The 18,017-nt window shown below is 27.9% G+C and overlaps 1 long non-coding RNA gene across 1 annotated transcript; it reads right to left on the minus strand.

Moving 5' to 3' along the window:
- Positions 1 to 841: 841 nt before the first annotated feature.
- LOC147910195 (uncharacterized) lies at positions 842 to 8,206 on the minus strand. Its single transcript, XR_015544535.1, has 3 exons — positions 8,055 to 8,206; positions 6,407 to 6,798; positions 842 to 3,819 (listed from the first exon to the last, which is right to left on the minus strand). It is a non-coding gene; the product is annotated as an uncharacterized LOC147910195 (long non-coding RNA).
- Between the last annotated feature and the right edge of the window lie 9,811 nt (positions 8,207 to 18,017).

The following is an 18,017-nucleotide window of genomic DNA, read 5'->3' on the forward strand; positions in this document are numbered from 1 at the left end:
CTCTTCGTCTTTTTCTAGTTCTAAAGATTAGAAAAAGAGGAAGAATAAGTTGAACCGAGATTAATGTTAAATCTACATTGGTGGAAATGGACATTAAAAGTATTAACAATAAAGTTATACCCTTTTTTTACAAATATGCTAATATTTATATTTTTAATAATAATCAGAGAAAAACCTGAGAGAGGTCATGCCGATCTTTTTCCTGTTACCGTCGAAATCGCCCATACACTACCGCCAGTACATCCATTTTCAGTTTGGGAATTACATGACTACATACATTTTCTGACACTATCGATAAAATAGTCGAAAGTAGATGTGGTTCGATGTCGAAAATACATATGATAACACAAATTTTTCTAAACCAGTGTTTAATGAAATATTGATAAACGCAAAAGAAATACTAATAATAATTAGATCGTATTTACTATTAATTATTTACTATTAATTAAATATTTATTATTAATTTGCAAATATAAAACTTAATAATATCGCGATAAAAAAGTCATTAATATATTTATCATATCAAAATCCCTCCGCCTCGTGGTATGTTGATTAATATCCGATACAAAGAAGAACAATCTTCATAGCGGAAAGTGAACTAATGTATTCTGATTCTATATAAATTTTATAAGATCCATTTACAAAGTTAAACAATCCGTCAAAATAGCAGTGATCTTGTTACAGAACTACGATATGAACCTCGAAAATTTCAGATTATTTAGCGATAGTAATAATTTTGGTAGCATGTCAATTACAATTACCATTTTTATCACATCTTTAATATGATGTTAAAATTCGCGAGAAAATATGTTCTACCACATGTAACTAGAAATCATCTCTTATTAAAAATAAATGGATAGAATGATTTTCTTATGCAATAGTGGTTACGAAGGAATATATTTAATAATAATAAAATACATGTGTTATTGTAATTTTTTATATGTATGGATATAAAAGTTTCTCGGGTACCAACTGTTCGAGATGAGCCGATAATAACGGGATTTTAAAGAACATTTATACTGAAAAATTTATTATATAAAATTTAACAATTCTTTATTTTTCAAAAATTACAGTTATTAATATCCGCTAATATGACCCATTCGATTTATTTTAAACTTTTTTTATCCACATATTTAAAATTCAACTCATATAATCACGATAACATTGTTAACTATAAAGAATTTTTTGGAAAAAGTACGTAAATATTGACAAAAATCAATATTCGTTAAATGTAACCTCATAATATCTGCATGTATTTTATCATAGAAAAGTGTGTATACATATAAATTAATAATTAAAAATATTCTGCAATGGCGGGATGTCCAATACCTAAAAATGATTTTAAAATAACAATTAGAAAATTAAATATACACATTCGTAACCATATTTTTGTTAGAGCAATCATCGAAAAATTATAAGCAAATTATTTGCATAAAACTTAAATTTGTTTACTTAATAATTTGAAATTAAACAAATAATAATCACATATCTATATAATACTATAAATTCCTATTGTTATTAAAGCACTATGCTAACACTATTATTACTAATGAGAGAACATGTGATAAAACAAAGAAAGCGAGAATTATATGCTAAAATATATCAACTTGTTACAACTTGACTTTAAAATATATAGCAATTATCATTGACTCATTAACAAAATTGTTACTACCAGTAACTGCAAACGAGAAAATCCGGGATTAATTCCAATCTTAAGAATCTCCAAAGACACCAAACTAAACTTCGCGAATGAACTTCAGGAAAAGCGACAAGAAATAATTCTCTATGATGAAAATAATTTCGACTTTTCATCGGTACAAACCACTAGCATCCATCTGACGCGAGAGAGACAACAATACGAGGCCTTTGCATATAATAAATTGTTCACTAAAATATACTTGTAATTTTATAATGTTAAAAATGTAAATGTCGAAAAGCAAGAGATAATATTTAACCATTGTCTCAGTCAAAGCTCCAATCTTTATGACTTATTTAATAAATTTGTACTAAATACGAAGAAAAAAATGACGATTATTTCTAAACATCAAATTTTTAAGAAGAAGTTACTTAAAATTATTAATGATTTATTGATATACAAAATAAAATCTAAATAAAAAAAAAGTTTTAAATTTAAATATTTATCAAACTTATTAAATCAATAAACAATTTTTGTTATTATACGTTTATCGCATAATTTATATTAATTACGCAACAATTGGTTTATTACGATAAGATAAATGCTATTTGTATTGAATAGATATTCAATACGGATATATATATTCCAATAAATGTATAATTAATTAGTAACCCGGGGAAAAATGTTTTATATATAATATATAAAATTATACATAATCATATAAAAAATTAACATATTTTATATAAAATTATATATCATTATATATAAAATATGTCCATACATAACATGTTTTCGGAAATTATTGTGCAAATTACAAAAGTAAGTATAATTATAACATTCATCTGGACATGTAATATTGTTATATATACATTTATTTATAATAAAATTAATTACAGTATTAACGTGTTGCATAATTTGTACGTATATAGAATTTATAAAAAAGTATAATTTCAGGGTAGCTAAAAATTTAATAAAATTTGAAATTAATTTTTTTTATATTTTTATATTCGATAATTAGAACGAGATTCTAATTAAATAAAAACTTAAAATTGATTTAAAATTTTATTTAATTTTTAATCCCTCATTTCCAATTATCAAGTGTGTACATATGAGGTATTTAGTCCTACCTATCTATACTTATCATCTTACCTACATAGTCCTTACCGTCCATACTTATTGTCCTACCGTTCATATTTATTGTCCTACCATCCATACTTATTGTCCTACCTACCCGTATTTTCATTTATTCATGCTTATTTGCGGATACCTATATCTCTATCCGTGTATTCCTACCTACATTACTTCATAAACGCGTAATAACACCACAAATATATAATATACGTTAATGGTTGCGCGCGTTCAGAGAAAAATTTTCAATTGTAGATTTTCAATTGTTGTAAAATTCTTTAATATGATTGATCTTGCTTTTAGTTTTTTATGGATTTAAATGTACAAACCAATCACAGAAGAATAAAATTATAACAATTGCAAAGCTGCTTTCTCTGCTGAACGCAGCTAATGTATAACCATATATTCTATCACGTACTAATAAATTCAGTGGGATGACTTAATTGCGATCACTAATAACAAATAAGCAATAAGCAATAATATAATTAAAACAAGCTCTTTCAATCTTTAAAATATAAAAAAAATTAATAAATAACAAGCGCAAGAGTTTTGTAGATTTTTTTTAATCTATCAAACTTGCGTTTGATTATCCGCGCTGTCTCTCATTAGTCTTGTTGTTTGTTAGTTTTTTTTATATTTTAAATAACTCTCAAAAAATATAAGAACTCGCAATTTGCGAGCCAATTACCCTCCCGAATATTCAGTTTGCCTTTTACAAACTTAGATTGGTATCACATATCAACCTATCTCTCAATGAGCAGAATATCTAAAATCGATGCAAATAAGACAAATTTAAAATAAGATTTTCTTTAAGAATTCTTTAAGAAACACCTTTAAGATTATTTGATAAAGAATTCTGAAAGATATATTAAAGTTGTCTTATGCGTCGATTTTAGACATTTTGCTCATTGAGCTTGGCATTTCTCAAACTCACTTGCAATAAATAACATATTGAAATTCAAATAAAATAATTATTTTCTTATATCGAAAAAATTGCCACTTACCAATCTGATGTGCAACAGTGGAGTTATATCTGCAACGACGCTACGATGATTCTGTAACAAATTAAATTAAGATCCAAATTAAAACAGAGTAAAGAAATAATCATTACTTTAAAAAATAACTGCTATATAAATGCATGCAGTTTGCTGAAAAATAATTATGCAATTTTAAAAATATGATTTTTGTAAGCATCGAATTTTGTATCCATTATTTAATTAGATATAAAACAATTATATTCTCTAAAATAATTATATATTAGGTGTTGGAATTAATTCGTAGCGTTTTACAAGTGATGGGAAGTACTTTCATTAATGTATTTTTTAATGCTCATGTGAAATAAATAACATTCTTTCATTAAAAAACGCTACGAATTAATTCCAACACCTAATATTTTTTTAAAAATAATTAGAGAAAAATCACAGATATCGACATATCACTTTGTAGAAGACTTAGACAATATTTCTTAAACAAAAGATAAAAATAAAACTTTAAAAACATAAGTACAAACTAGAAAGTGTCTTCCATTAGATAGTGTAAGCAGTTTTTATTATAATATTGTTTGCAATTTAGCAATAACTAATTTTTTCATAAGGTAAGCAAAAATAAGCGTCTGACAAAATGGGCTCCAAAATTGACACAACAAGCAATAGTGTTATGTATTCCTATTTTTTTTCTTTTACAGGAATTATCTGTACAAAGTATCTACAAGTGAATGTATACAAAATATTAAGAAATATTAGGTGTTGGAATTAATTCGTAGCGTTTTTTAATGAAAGAATGTTATTTATTTCACATGAGCATTAAAAAATACATTAATGAAAGTACTTCCCATCACTTGTAAAACGCTACGAATTAATTCCAACACCTAATATAAAATCTCTTCACTCTCTTCGTTATAAAATATTTTTATTGAAGTATATGCATATTTACTTTATCCTGTTCTGCAAGATGCAAATATGCTACGTGATAGTTTTTCAAGAGTCATTCTATATATGAAAAATTGTTTTCAGCTCCAATAAAACTATTTGACATTATGAAGTAACATTATAAAGATTAAGTTAGCTCATGATCCGTTTTACAGACAGATGTGATGGTTTACACTGTATCCTAATTTATATATTTAAAATTATATTACGAAAAAACTAAGAGAAAAAATAGTATAAATAAAACTGATTTAGGAAACTACAAGCATTTAGAATAAGGTAATATTAATATATCAATAATATTAATTAATATATCAATAATATAGTCACTGTTATTTGTTTAAACTACGCAATTTACAAAAAAAATCACAATAAGAATTTTATTTCCATCATTGAATTCGTTTTTAGTTGATTTGATATAGAAATAAGCCATAAATATACAAATTATGAGTTGTACTTTTTTAATTAGCTAAACAGATCATGATTGTATTAGTATTAAAAAAATGCAATAATTAGTTTCTGAGAAATAAGATATCGCTGTAGGAGACCTATGTCAGTATCGGTGACTTTCCTCTATATATATTCTCTAAAGAAGGTCTTAGCAAAATAAATTTGTATAAAATTTTTAAGTATTATTTAAATTATTTAAAAATTTTATACAAATTTATTTTTGTTAAGATTTTTTTAGAGAATATATATAAATAAAATTTAAACAAAGTTATTAGAAGTGGCTCGATAACATAAAACAAAAACAAGAAAGCGCATACAGTCACATATGCAAGTTATTATTCGTATAAGTCATATATCTAAAATATAATTACATGTAAACGTTTTGGTCAAGTCGTGACTATGGTCAGTACAATCAAGAGAATGCAAATGTTAAAAAATATAATTTAGCACATTATATATAGGATGTCGCAGTACAAAATTTCAAAAATTAATCCTGTCTTCATAATCTCTTTTGCAATGAAATTAAGAATTTATTCTTGATAACTTGTGTGTTAAAATATGGGATTACCAGATTCCGTGTTTTCACAACTATCAATATAATACAATAATGTGATGCTAATTTGTTAGAAGAATATTAGCGTAGATGAAAAAATATTATTATATATAAAATGATAAGACTGTTCTATACAAAATTTCGTGTAATCGCCCGGTGTAGTGACCCGTGTTTTAATAAGTTATAAATATCTATATATATAATGTGTGATTCTATATACATAATGTGGAAAATTATATTTTTTAACATTTGCATTCTCTTAATTGTGTTGATGATAGTCATAATTTGACCGAAATTTACATGTAATTTTATTTTAAATATATAACTTGTGCGAATAATAATTTGCGTATGTGGCCGTATGTTGTTTCTTATTTTTCTTTTAAAATATATATAATTATTATTTTAGAGAATATATATAATTATTTTATCTAAAAATTTTAAGTGACTCTCCTTTTATCTAATTTAGATAAAAGGAGAATCACTTAAAAATTACTTGAAAACTTTATACAAATTTATTTTCGCTAAGATCTTTTTTAAAAAATATATATAATTATTTTAGAGAATACATATATTACTTTAGAGAATATAGAATTATTTAAATCATTTTATTTAACAATGATTTAAAAATAATCATTTTTTAATCATTTTCAAATAAAATGATTTAAAAACAAACGAAAAAATGTTAATTTTACACAAATAAAAAATAATATTTACCGCCAGGTTGCTCCACCGATGCCCGATGTCTCTCCCAGACCTCCACCTCCTCTCAGAATGCACAGGACACTTGCGTAAAACACTCGCGAATACACTGTAATCGCGCGCGGACTATAACTTGAGTCCGATAACTTGAACGGCACTCCCGAAACACGCGACGCGACGAACCGGCTGCGGTTCATTCATTTTCAAGTAAATCGGTGACGAGGGTACGTTAGCTTCCCCGTTGAATTTTTACACGAAGAGAACGATTTTACTCAATATTTAAAAATTTATCTGGATATACATTTAAACATATCCGAAAATTTTTAGATATTTGAGAAAAACCATTCTTTTCGTGTAAATATTCTCTGGGCCCCCTCACCAAGTCAACCCATGAGAGGGAAAATAATCTGAAAAATATAATATATATAGCTATTATTACTATGCAATTATTATGCAATCGATTAACTTTTAAAAACAAACATCAAACACACATCTGCAATTCATTATCATTGCGAATTAAAATCAGAGCAGATAAAAGTACTGAATCTTTTATTTATACATAAATAGTGTCTGTGAGATACGATTAGAGTCAATAAAATAGGCTAGAGATTAATAAAAAAGGAAAATGTTTCTTTTATTAATGATAAATCGTCCCAAAGTTACAGTTAATTTTTTAACGGATCGTAACGGAAGATGCACAACAACAAAAAATTAATTAAATTATTAAATTGTATTAATTGTGAAAGCAGGAATTGCGATTTTGCATGAGAGTATTCATATCAAGATTGCTTTTCTATGACTTGTGTGATACCGTTCGTACAGACAAGTACAGACCGTATCGCATGCCGCTACTCTTCACATTTCTTTTTGAAACATATATAATCTCAAAAAATATTGAATATACGAAATGTTGTATTTTATGAATATTCACATAATACTATCGCTAGTATGAATAATTATTCATAAAGTATAATACAACGTTTCATATTGTATTAGACATTCTTCGCGAAAAAGATTTCAAAAAGTAATGTGAAAAGAAGCCGCGACACAGCTACGTTGTTTGTACGAGCTTCGGTAAGGGAATAATAACTGCGCGATAACTAGGCGTAAACATGACGCGCCGCTCTGTGCCACCCCGTACTATCCCCCACCGAAGGTCACGCGCCAACCGTCTAACTCGAAATACTAATGTTAACGGCTATTACAAAATCAGTAAAATAATCTATTCGTTACGTTTTAATATTCTTCGATGAATATTACACGATGCTTTATTATACGATTTACGTTTTATTTTTTGAATTCGTTACGCACACAACTCTATATCTTAGGCCGGTATTCACAGTCAGAGTATTCATATTCAAGACCGTCTTAAGTATAATTTTAAGAAGTCACGAATCAGAGGGCCGTATTAATGTCTTAAGACATTACTTAAGACAGTTTCGAAATAAGAACGGACTGTGAATATCGTCCTTGGATATCTAATTTATATATCTGTAAATGTAATACGAATTATATTTATAACATTATTATATTTAGTCTTGTTTCATAATTTAAAAAATGTTTGCATTTATCTTTACTTAAAGAATGTATATTATTAATCTTTATTTGAACATAAATTATCAAAGAGAATAATAAAGATTGAGATATAATTCTGAGTACACACCTTAGTTTCGAGCAATATTACTATTTGAGCATCCTTATGTAATTAATCATCAAATCGCGTTCGTGAATATCTAATTTTCGTAGATTAATGCACGACACGCGGAGCGACTCACGCCACACATCCATCTCGCTGAGAAGTCGCCGAGCGAATGCCAAAGTGATGACGATCGACCACCGCGCCGCGCCCCCCTTCGCCTTCGCCTCGCGACCCACCGCTTTTCGTCGCGCGCGACCCCCTTCCCCCCCCCCCCCCCGAGCTTTTCGCCAGATGTTGTTTAGATTACACCCAACTATCGCGTATGAAAAATATTCAACGATTTATTCAATTATATTTTTTATATTTTACACGATTTTGACGAACGGATATTGCCGTACATTTCGCGTTTTGCTTTGTGGCATCTCGGGCACAATCCTATATTACTTGTATGGTTCTCTTAAACGAATTAATAATTATTTGCATGAGATATTTTTGATATTTTCAATATTCTCAATTTTCATAATTCTTTTTAATGATCCATACTTCAATAAAGATTGATAAAATATTCTATATATGTTCTTCATATAAAGATAAATGCAAATTTTCTTAATATCGTGAAATAATTTGTGCCGAATACAGCTTTAGCTAAGAGTACTCTTGTTAATCATTATTTAATTTTTCAGTTAATAAATTAATTTATGACACTACTATAACACCGATCATGGCTCGATAAAATAACATACGAATTATTTAAAATAAAAAATAGAAAATAAGTTTCAGAAACTTATTTAAAATATAAAATCGTAGGAATCTGTAAAAAAAACAGATACAAAAAACTGTTTTCTTTTGTAGTTTTTTTTTGAATGTCAATTTTAAGATACTGAAACATATTTATCCTTTAAATATTTTACTTCAGAGTTTTACATTTTTGTGTAAAAAAATAGAGTTTTCTCATTTTGATAACTATATTTAGTTATAACAATTTATATATAATTTGTTATAAATATACAACTTTACAAATACTTTCTAAAGATGTGAAAATGTACGTAAGAACTGTTTAATAATTTTTATTTATTTGCAAAAGCGACGAAAATTAAAGTATGTAATTTAAATATAGAAATTAAAAGCGTTATTTAGTATTAATTCATTATTTTAAATAATTACACTTCTGATTTATTTCTTATTTAATATTTTATATAAGTTTCCGAAAACTATTTTATAGTTATAGTATAGGTATAGTTTCTTTTATTTTAACCAAGTTTTAAACAAGTTTTTTGTATCAGTTCTTTTTACAGATTCCTACGATTTTATATTTTAAATAAGTTTCTGGTACTCATTTTATATTTTTTATATTTTTTATTATTTTCTATTTTTTATTTCAAATATTTCGTATGTTATTTTATTGAGCAATGATCGGCGTTATACGTAAGTTTAAGAAAGAATTTCCGAAACACGGATAATTTGCAGTAGTGTCATAAATTAACTTATTAACTGAAAAATTAAATAATGATTAACAAGAGTACTCTTAGCTAAAGCTGTATTCGGCACAAATTGTTTCATTGATATTAAGAAAATTTGCATTTATCTTTATATAAAGAACATATATAGAATATTTTATCAATCTTTATTGGACTATGAATCAAAAAGAATTATGAAAATTGAGACTTAATGTTGGAATATCAAAAATATCTGACGCGAATAATTACTAATTCGTTTAAAAGAACTATGCAAGTAATATAGAATTGTGCCCGAGATGCCACAAAGCAAAACGCGAAATGTACGGCGATATCTGTTCGTCAAAATCGTGTAAAATATAAAAAATATAATTGAATAAATGGTTGAATATTTTTCATACGCGATAGTTGGGTGTAATCTAAACAACATCTGGCGAAAAGCTCGGGGGGGCGAAGGGGGTCGCGCGCGACGAAAAGCGGTGGGTCGCGAGGCGAAGGCGAAGGGGGGCGCGGCGCGGTGGTCGATCGTTATCACTTTGGCATTCGCTCGGCGACTTCTCAGCGAGATGGATGTGTGGCGTGAGTCGCTCCGCGTGTCGCGCATTAATCTACGAAAATTAGATATTCACGAACGCGATTTGATGATTAATTACATAAGGATGCTCAAATAGTAATATTGCTCGAAACTAAGGTGTGTACTCAGAATTATATCTCAATCTTTATTATTCTCTTTGATAATTTATGTTCAAATAAAGATTAATAATATACATTCTTTAAGTAAAGATAAACGCAAACATTTTTTAAATTATGAAACAAGACTAAATATAATAATGTTATAAATATAATTCGTATTACATTTACAGATATATAAATTAGATATCCAAGGACGATATTCACAGTCCGTTCTTATTTCGAAACTGTCTTAAGTAATGTCTTAAGACATTAATACGGCCCTCTGATTCGTGACTTCTTAAAATTATACTTAAGACGGTCTTGAATATGAATACTCTGACTGTGAATACCGGCCTAAGATATAGAGTTGTGTGCGTAACGAATTCAAAAAATAAAACGTAAATCGTATAATAAAACATCGTGTAATATTCATCGAAGAATATTAAAACGTAACGAATAGATTATTTTACTGATTTTGTAATAGCCGTTAACGTTAGTATTTCGACGTTAGACGGTTGGCGCGTGACCTTCGGTGGGGGATAGTACGGGGTGGCACGGAGCGGCGCGTCATGTTTACGCCTAGTTATCGCGCAGTTATTATTCCCTTACCGAAGCTCGTACAAACAACGTAGCTGTGTCGCGGCTTCTTTTCACATTACTTTTTGAAATCTTTTTCGCGAAGAATGTCTAATATAATATGAAACGTTGTATTATACTTTATGAATAATTATTCATACTAGCGATAGTATTATGTGAATATTCATAAAATACAACATTTCGTATATTCAACATTTTTTGAGATTATTATATGTTTCAAAAAGAAATGTGAAGAGGAGCGGCACGCAATACGGTTATTTGTCTGTACAAACAGTATCACATACAAAAAAAGAACGTCATAAAAAAACAACATTAATATGAATAATACTCTCATGTAACGTCCTGTTTTCAGAATTAATATAATTTAATAATTTAATTATTTTTTTTTGTTTTTGTGCACCTTCTGTCATACGATTTAAAAATTAAAAATAACTCTTTGAAACTATTATTATCGACATAATAAAAGAAACATTTTTCTTTTTTTATAGTTCACTTTATTGACTCTAATCATATTTTACAGACATCATCTATAAATAAAAAATTCAACCTTTCTGCTCTGAATTTATTTCGCAATGATAACGAATTGCAGACGTGTGTTTGATATTCGTTTCTAAAAGTTAATCGATTGCATAATAATTGCGTAGTATATATAATAGCTACATATTATATTTTTCAGATTATTTTCCCTCTCACGGGTACCTTGACGTGGAGAAGGAGCTCAGTATCCAGAGGATATTTACACGAAAAGAATGATTTTTCTCAAGTATCTAAAAATTTTCGGATATATCTGAATGTATATATCTAGATAAATTTTTAGATATTGAGTAAAATCGTTCTTTTCGTGTAAAAATCCAACGCGGAAGCTAACGTACCCTCGTCGCCGATTTACTTGAAAATGAACGAACTGCAGCCAGTTCGTCGCGTCGCGCGTTTGCATCGGGAGTGCCGTTTAAGTTATCGGACTCAAGTTATAGTTCGCGCGCGATTATAGGGTTATTGTAATATTATTCGCGAGTGTTTTGTGCGAGTGTCCTGTGCGAGAGGATGTCAACCTTATTCTTAGAAAAGGAGGAGATCTGGGAGAGGCACCAGGCATCGGCGGAGCAATCTTGAGGTAAATATTTTTTTCTTATGTAAAATTTACCTTTTTTGTTTGTTTTTAAATCATTTTATTTGACAATGATTTAAAAATGATTATTTTTAAATCATTGTTAAATAAAATGATTTGAATAATTACATATTCTATAAAATAATTATATAAATGATTCTATAAAATAATTATATAAAATAATTATATAAAATAATTCTATAAAATAATTATATAAATAATTCTATAAAATATTTCTATAAAATATTTCTATAAAATAATTATGTATTTTTTAAAGTTATTATATATATTCTCTAAAATAAGTATATCTTTTAAAGATCTTAGTAAAAATAAATTTGTATAAAATATTAAAATAATTTTTAAGTAACTATCCTTTTATTTAAATTAGATAATATTATACAAAGAATAATATTTAAAAAGTTATTGCAATTTTAGCGAAATACAATAAAATAATTAAACATAAAAATAAAAAAATAAATTAAAGATACACTTGCAAAAATGGACTACTAAATTTATTAGTAACTCGTTTGTTTTTTATGAGTGAGTATACTTACAAAGAAAAGAGGATCGCTGATAAAATTGGCAGAGGTGATGGAGGGCCTCGTTTTTGCTAAATTATACCTTAAATGAACAATATATGTTTAGAAGAGATTGAATTTATTAAAAGTCTCTATAATTGTTAGTAATTATAGAGATTTTGACACATACTAGTAATTATAGTCAACACGCTTCTGTCTTGAGGATTTAGTACAGAGCCGAACTACATCTACTTTCGATAATACGATTTTATCGATAGTGTCAGAAAATGTTTGTAGTCACGTAGTTTCCAAAATGAAAATTGATGTATGGGCAATTTCGATTGTAACAAGAAAAAGGCCGGCATAGCCTCTCTCAGGTTTCTCTCTGATGCGATGTAAAAAGATGAAAAAGAAAATTAAAAAGAGGCATGAACAATCAGATGATATTAGATATTGCGGTCGTGAATAAATGACGATTGATATCAATCAATAGCTGATATCAGTTGTTAATTATAAGTATTGTCTTCAAATCTTATTGTTTACATAGTGGCGGATATTTTTTGTTAGTAGTTGATCGCGATTATCTTTGATTACCGCGCACTTTAATCAAATTGTCGATGAAAAATTCATTATATGTTAAACTACTATTGCACGAAATCCACTCGACGCAACTACTTATCGTGCGTTTACGCTGCCGAATTGTTTCTTTTTCGAAGAATTCTGAACTAGTGCAATATATTAGAGTGATACAGACCTTATCTGTCTCACTCTAACTTGCTGCATCAGTGTACACCAGTTCAGAATTTGATGTGGAAAAAGACCAGGCCTTGGTGATACCATCATACTTATGCGTCGTTTATTTGATGAAATTGCTGCATTTTTTGCAATATCGTGTATCGTATTCATGCGAAACACATGGATTGTATGACATTTTTCTCGGCATTATACTATACATATTTATTCGTGATTTTTCGATAACTTCAAATTGAAACTTGAATACAAAGAGATTTTTATCTTAAAAATGGACCAGTATACAATCTGTGTCATATCATAATACAATCATGGGTGTATCAATGGAGAGACAGATATCGATTGATTCAATTTCTTTGACCTACGATAGTACTCGATTAAATACAAGCAGAATACAAAGTCTTCGTGACATCAAAATATAAAAATGATTTTAATTAAATGGTTAATTATTAAAAGTTAATTATTAAAAGTTATTTTTTTAATTATAGTCATGATTCATTTTGACATTTTTGTGATCTGTTGCCCTACTTGAATTACCTTTCTTTTTCTTAATGGAAATAAAAAAAAAAAGATTCGAATGCTGATATACATCAAGTCAATACATAGAATTATGAAGAACAGTACTGAGCAATTAGAACAATAATGCCTACTCTCGCGAGAGTAGCGCTTTTTTCGCTCTTCTTTCTCATTATGTTATTAGTTGTGAGTAACTCGAGTTACGAATATGACGTGTTTATAATTAAATAATCTTATGTAAAAAGACTTTCAAAGTTGAGGTTAGAAGTTTTAAAAAGATAAAATATTAATATAAAATTATCATAAAGAGTAAAGTTAATTTTGCTGTATTCAACGTCGGGTATAAATCGATAATATTGTAAGAGTATCTGCAGTTGGTAACAATTCCACGTGCAAATCTCATTTTAAATATTCTACTTATCGATTCACAGTAAATCAAACATTTCATAAACTTCAAATATTTCCTTATAAATTTATAAATTTCTAAAAAGAATTCTCTTTATTGCCATGTTAATTCTGTATGATTTATCTTTACATATTTCTTTTTTATTATTCTATATTATAAAATTAACTTTTTAGATATTAGGTTTTTTTATTTTACTAATAATAGTAATAATGTTTTAAAAATTTCTCAAATATATTTTTAAAAATTATTCTGATTTTCATGTACAGCAAATTATGATATTAGCAAATACAGGATCTAATTATAAATATTAAATAAATAATTTAATAATAAAAAATTAATTAATTAATTAATAATAAAGTAATTAGGTATAGATATAATTTTGCCTACATTCAGAGAAGACGATACAGTGATAACAATTATAAAGATGACAATTCTACAAGTTTTATATGCAAAATATATCTGCACTCCATTTTTTTATTTTACCTATACGAACACAAAGTTCATGCTCAGTTCTAATCCGAACAGCTGCGGAGCTCTTATTATCTAAACTACGGCACTATAGTTCGGATAATATGAGCTCAAGGTGCTCGATCTAAGTTTCCTGAATGTTAGCTTCTATTATCAGAATTAATAAGTACTGATAAAGAGAAGAGTTAGTGAACTTCTATTATTCGAACTGTTTGGTTATCGTAACTATTTGTTCTTCGACATGTTCATATAACGGAATTTTACTGTATTTTTGTATAATTTCATATAGTTGCAAATATAAAATAATTTATTTAAATATTATACAAAATGTTACATTAACATATTGGTCAATATGTCAGGCTATCTTATCTAGCAGGAGATACATTTATTAAATGTAATCGATTAATCAATTTTATAAAGTAATCAATTGATCACATGCGTCTGATAGAGAAGACAACCTGGCATATTGATGCAACACCTAGTACATTAGATTATTCAATTATGTATATTAATTCTCTACATATTATAATTTATATAGTTCTCATTTTTGCAGTTATTATCTTCACTATTTTTCTCTGAGTGTAATATTTTGGAGATTGAATATTAGCGAAATTAGAAAGGACTTTTTGTAGGCATATAAACGTTAATTAAATTGTCTCAATTGGCCCGAGACTCTATTCCTGAATATTATGACTACCGATACTCTCAAATCGATTTTTTTCTATAAAATAAAAAATTGATAAAAAATAAAATTTTATCAATTTATAGTTGTCATGAAAAGACATAATGACAATTAAATTGACCATGGTGTATAGTATTAAAATTTTTAAATTTACAAAGAATAGAATTAATCAGCTAGACTCAGTTAATGTTTTATGTATAAAAATATATCGAGTTACCTTCGCATTATGGATTTTTCCGTTATCAGACACACTCGCGTTTAAAACGAATCGCGTTTAAAACGATGTGCTTATCTGCCTATCTGTCGATAGTTTGACAAAAACAAAAGAACGTGATGTAATAGATCGTGTCTTATCTTACTAGTCGTCAATACCGTTCCAACAAATCTTACTCATATTCGATAATTACGTGAGTAATTTATGACTCTAATGTCTCCAATTTATTCATAGTTAATGGTTCAAACTTAAACAAAAAGATATTTAAAATAAGTAATAATAAATTATACAGAGTAACAAGAAATATACGTTTGAACGTTTTGAAATTTGTATAGTGTGTATTATTTGAGTAGTAATCAATTTTTAAACTTACAGTAAATAAAAAAATGTATACATACGTATATCTGTAATTTGATTAATCCAAGTTATTGATGAAAACTGAATCACACGTATAATTTCGGATCAGCAGTGTAAAATTTTGCAGTATTTTGGCACTTAAACCCATTCTTAGTAGAGTTTTTAGTTATTCTTTTATAATACAGGGATACATGAAAAGATTAAAACGTATATACTCTCAATTTTATATTACTTTCATGGAAGCCATTAGTCCGTTTTACCAATACATACGACTAAACACAGCTGTGTCTTTCCATATATGCTTCGCAACTATGTCTTTCAATGATCAAACTTTTTTGCTGCCATACAAACTGTGGTAAATGAAAAACAAATCTCGATAATGTTCCGGTTTGTAACCGTCGCCAAGGTTGTAGGAGAGAGACAATGAAACTACCGAGTGGTTGACGGAAAAAAAGGGAACAAAGACATTGTTTTGCCTGGGAAAATGCTTCCTTCGAAAGTGAATGCAAGGAATGCAATTTTTCAAGGTTCGCGATTAACTTAATATCAAAGTAATTTCGAAGTAGAAATACTCAATTAAAGTGAACAAAAAAATTTGGTTAATTTTAATGAATTTTTTATAAATCTTATTTCTAATTATTTTGATTCTATTATTAAATATACTTCTGTGCGTGCATATGACAACATTTATAAATTACACGCCTCCAAACAAACGCCAGAGACATATTCCACTGAAGAATTAATAAATTTAAGACGACACGTCCAAAATTTTGTCGGCTCGTTTCATTATGCAGAAGAGGCGAAGCTGAGAAAACAATGAGACCGCGCGTGAGTCTTTGTGCGGCCCAGTGCCTAATACAACAACGAGCCCATTGTATGTAAAATACTTTCCGACAATAATTTAATATTCTCGTCTACGAGAAGCAACGACTTTGTCACGGTTCGTTAATAAAGCATATACGATGAACGCATTAAACTACGTGTTGGCTCATCAGCATTGTTACGTAGATGCGTAAATTTTGTAGAATTTGAAATGGGATTCTAGTTTTTCTCGTTAACTGTTTGTGGTCATTAATATTGTATTATATGTGTGATATTCTTTATAATTTTTAGTTCATATTGCGCCTTATTGCGCCTTATTTGTTTTTTAAATTTTAATTATTTAATTTTAGTGCATAATTTAGCGTGATTATTTACATTTTTAATTTTTTTATGAATAACAATAAAGTAACTTCCTAGATCTTTATAGATCTTGAATATCTTTAGATATAATTAATATCTTTAAAAAATATTTTATATAATAAAATATTTAAATAATAATTTTATATGATAATGAAAAATATTTATATAAATAATTTTATATGACAATGAAAAAAGTTTCAGAATTTATTATATATAAATTTGTATATTATTGCTTTTCAAATTTTTTGTTATATAACACTATATGATGAAATTCGTGAATTATTATAATATCTTTTTGAGATTATATTATTATTTTTTTATATTTTTAAATTTTTCAGAAAATTAATGGGATTATTATCTTCTTAAAAAAAAAATTGCAGAAATAATTAATGATAATTGAGTTACTTGTAAATTTATTAGCAGAAAGTCAGACGCGATTAATCTATTTGTCGGCAGACTGTGCGATTATATCGAGTAAAAAAAATATGTATAATCGGGTCCGTCTTGTCTGGTCCATTCGCCATACGATGAACCGAACACGCACGTGCGTGTTTTCGGAGGCAAGGACTGCAAGGAGTGTTGGTTGAGTCATTTTGTGTAAATAATTTCCGTGTATATAAATCGCGGCTGGACACTCACTCTTACAGCTGCGAGTGCAGAGTCCGTTCGAGAGTTCAGCTTCGCCCTGATTCCTTCTTTGTCACACTTTGTCCGAGAAAATATTGCAAAATCAGCGAACACGTGATTTAATCGACGTAAACAGTGGAAAAAAATAACGAGTTCCAACAACGACGCAAGACACGATCGTGCGCAGCATGAGATGAGCTCGCACGATGACTTTGCGAGACAAAGAACTAGCAATTTTTATCGCGCAAGCGTCGACACACGCCAGTGCACTAATTATTTACATTTTTCATCGAAACAATACTTCTCTATTTAATTAAATCGCTATTCTACAAAATTTAGATCGAAATGGATTACGTGATGATTAAGTAAATTTATGTGTATGTATATATATATATACATATATATATATACACACACACGGATAATAAATTAAAAT

The sequence above is a fragment of the Acromyrmex echinatior genome, chromosome 3 (genome assembly GCF_024713525.1).
Source record: "Acromyrmex echinatior isolate Ae372 chromosome 3, ASM2471352v2, whole genome shotgun sequence".
Taxonomy (NCBI): domain Eukaryota; kingdom Metazoa; phylum Arthropoda; class Insecta; order Hymenoptera; family Formicidae; genus Acromyrmex; species Acromyrmex echinatior.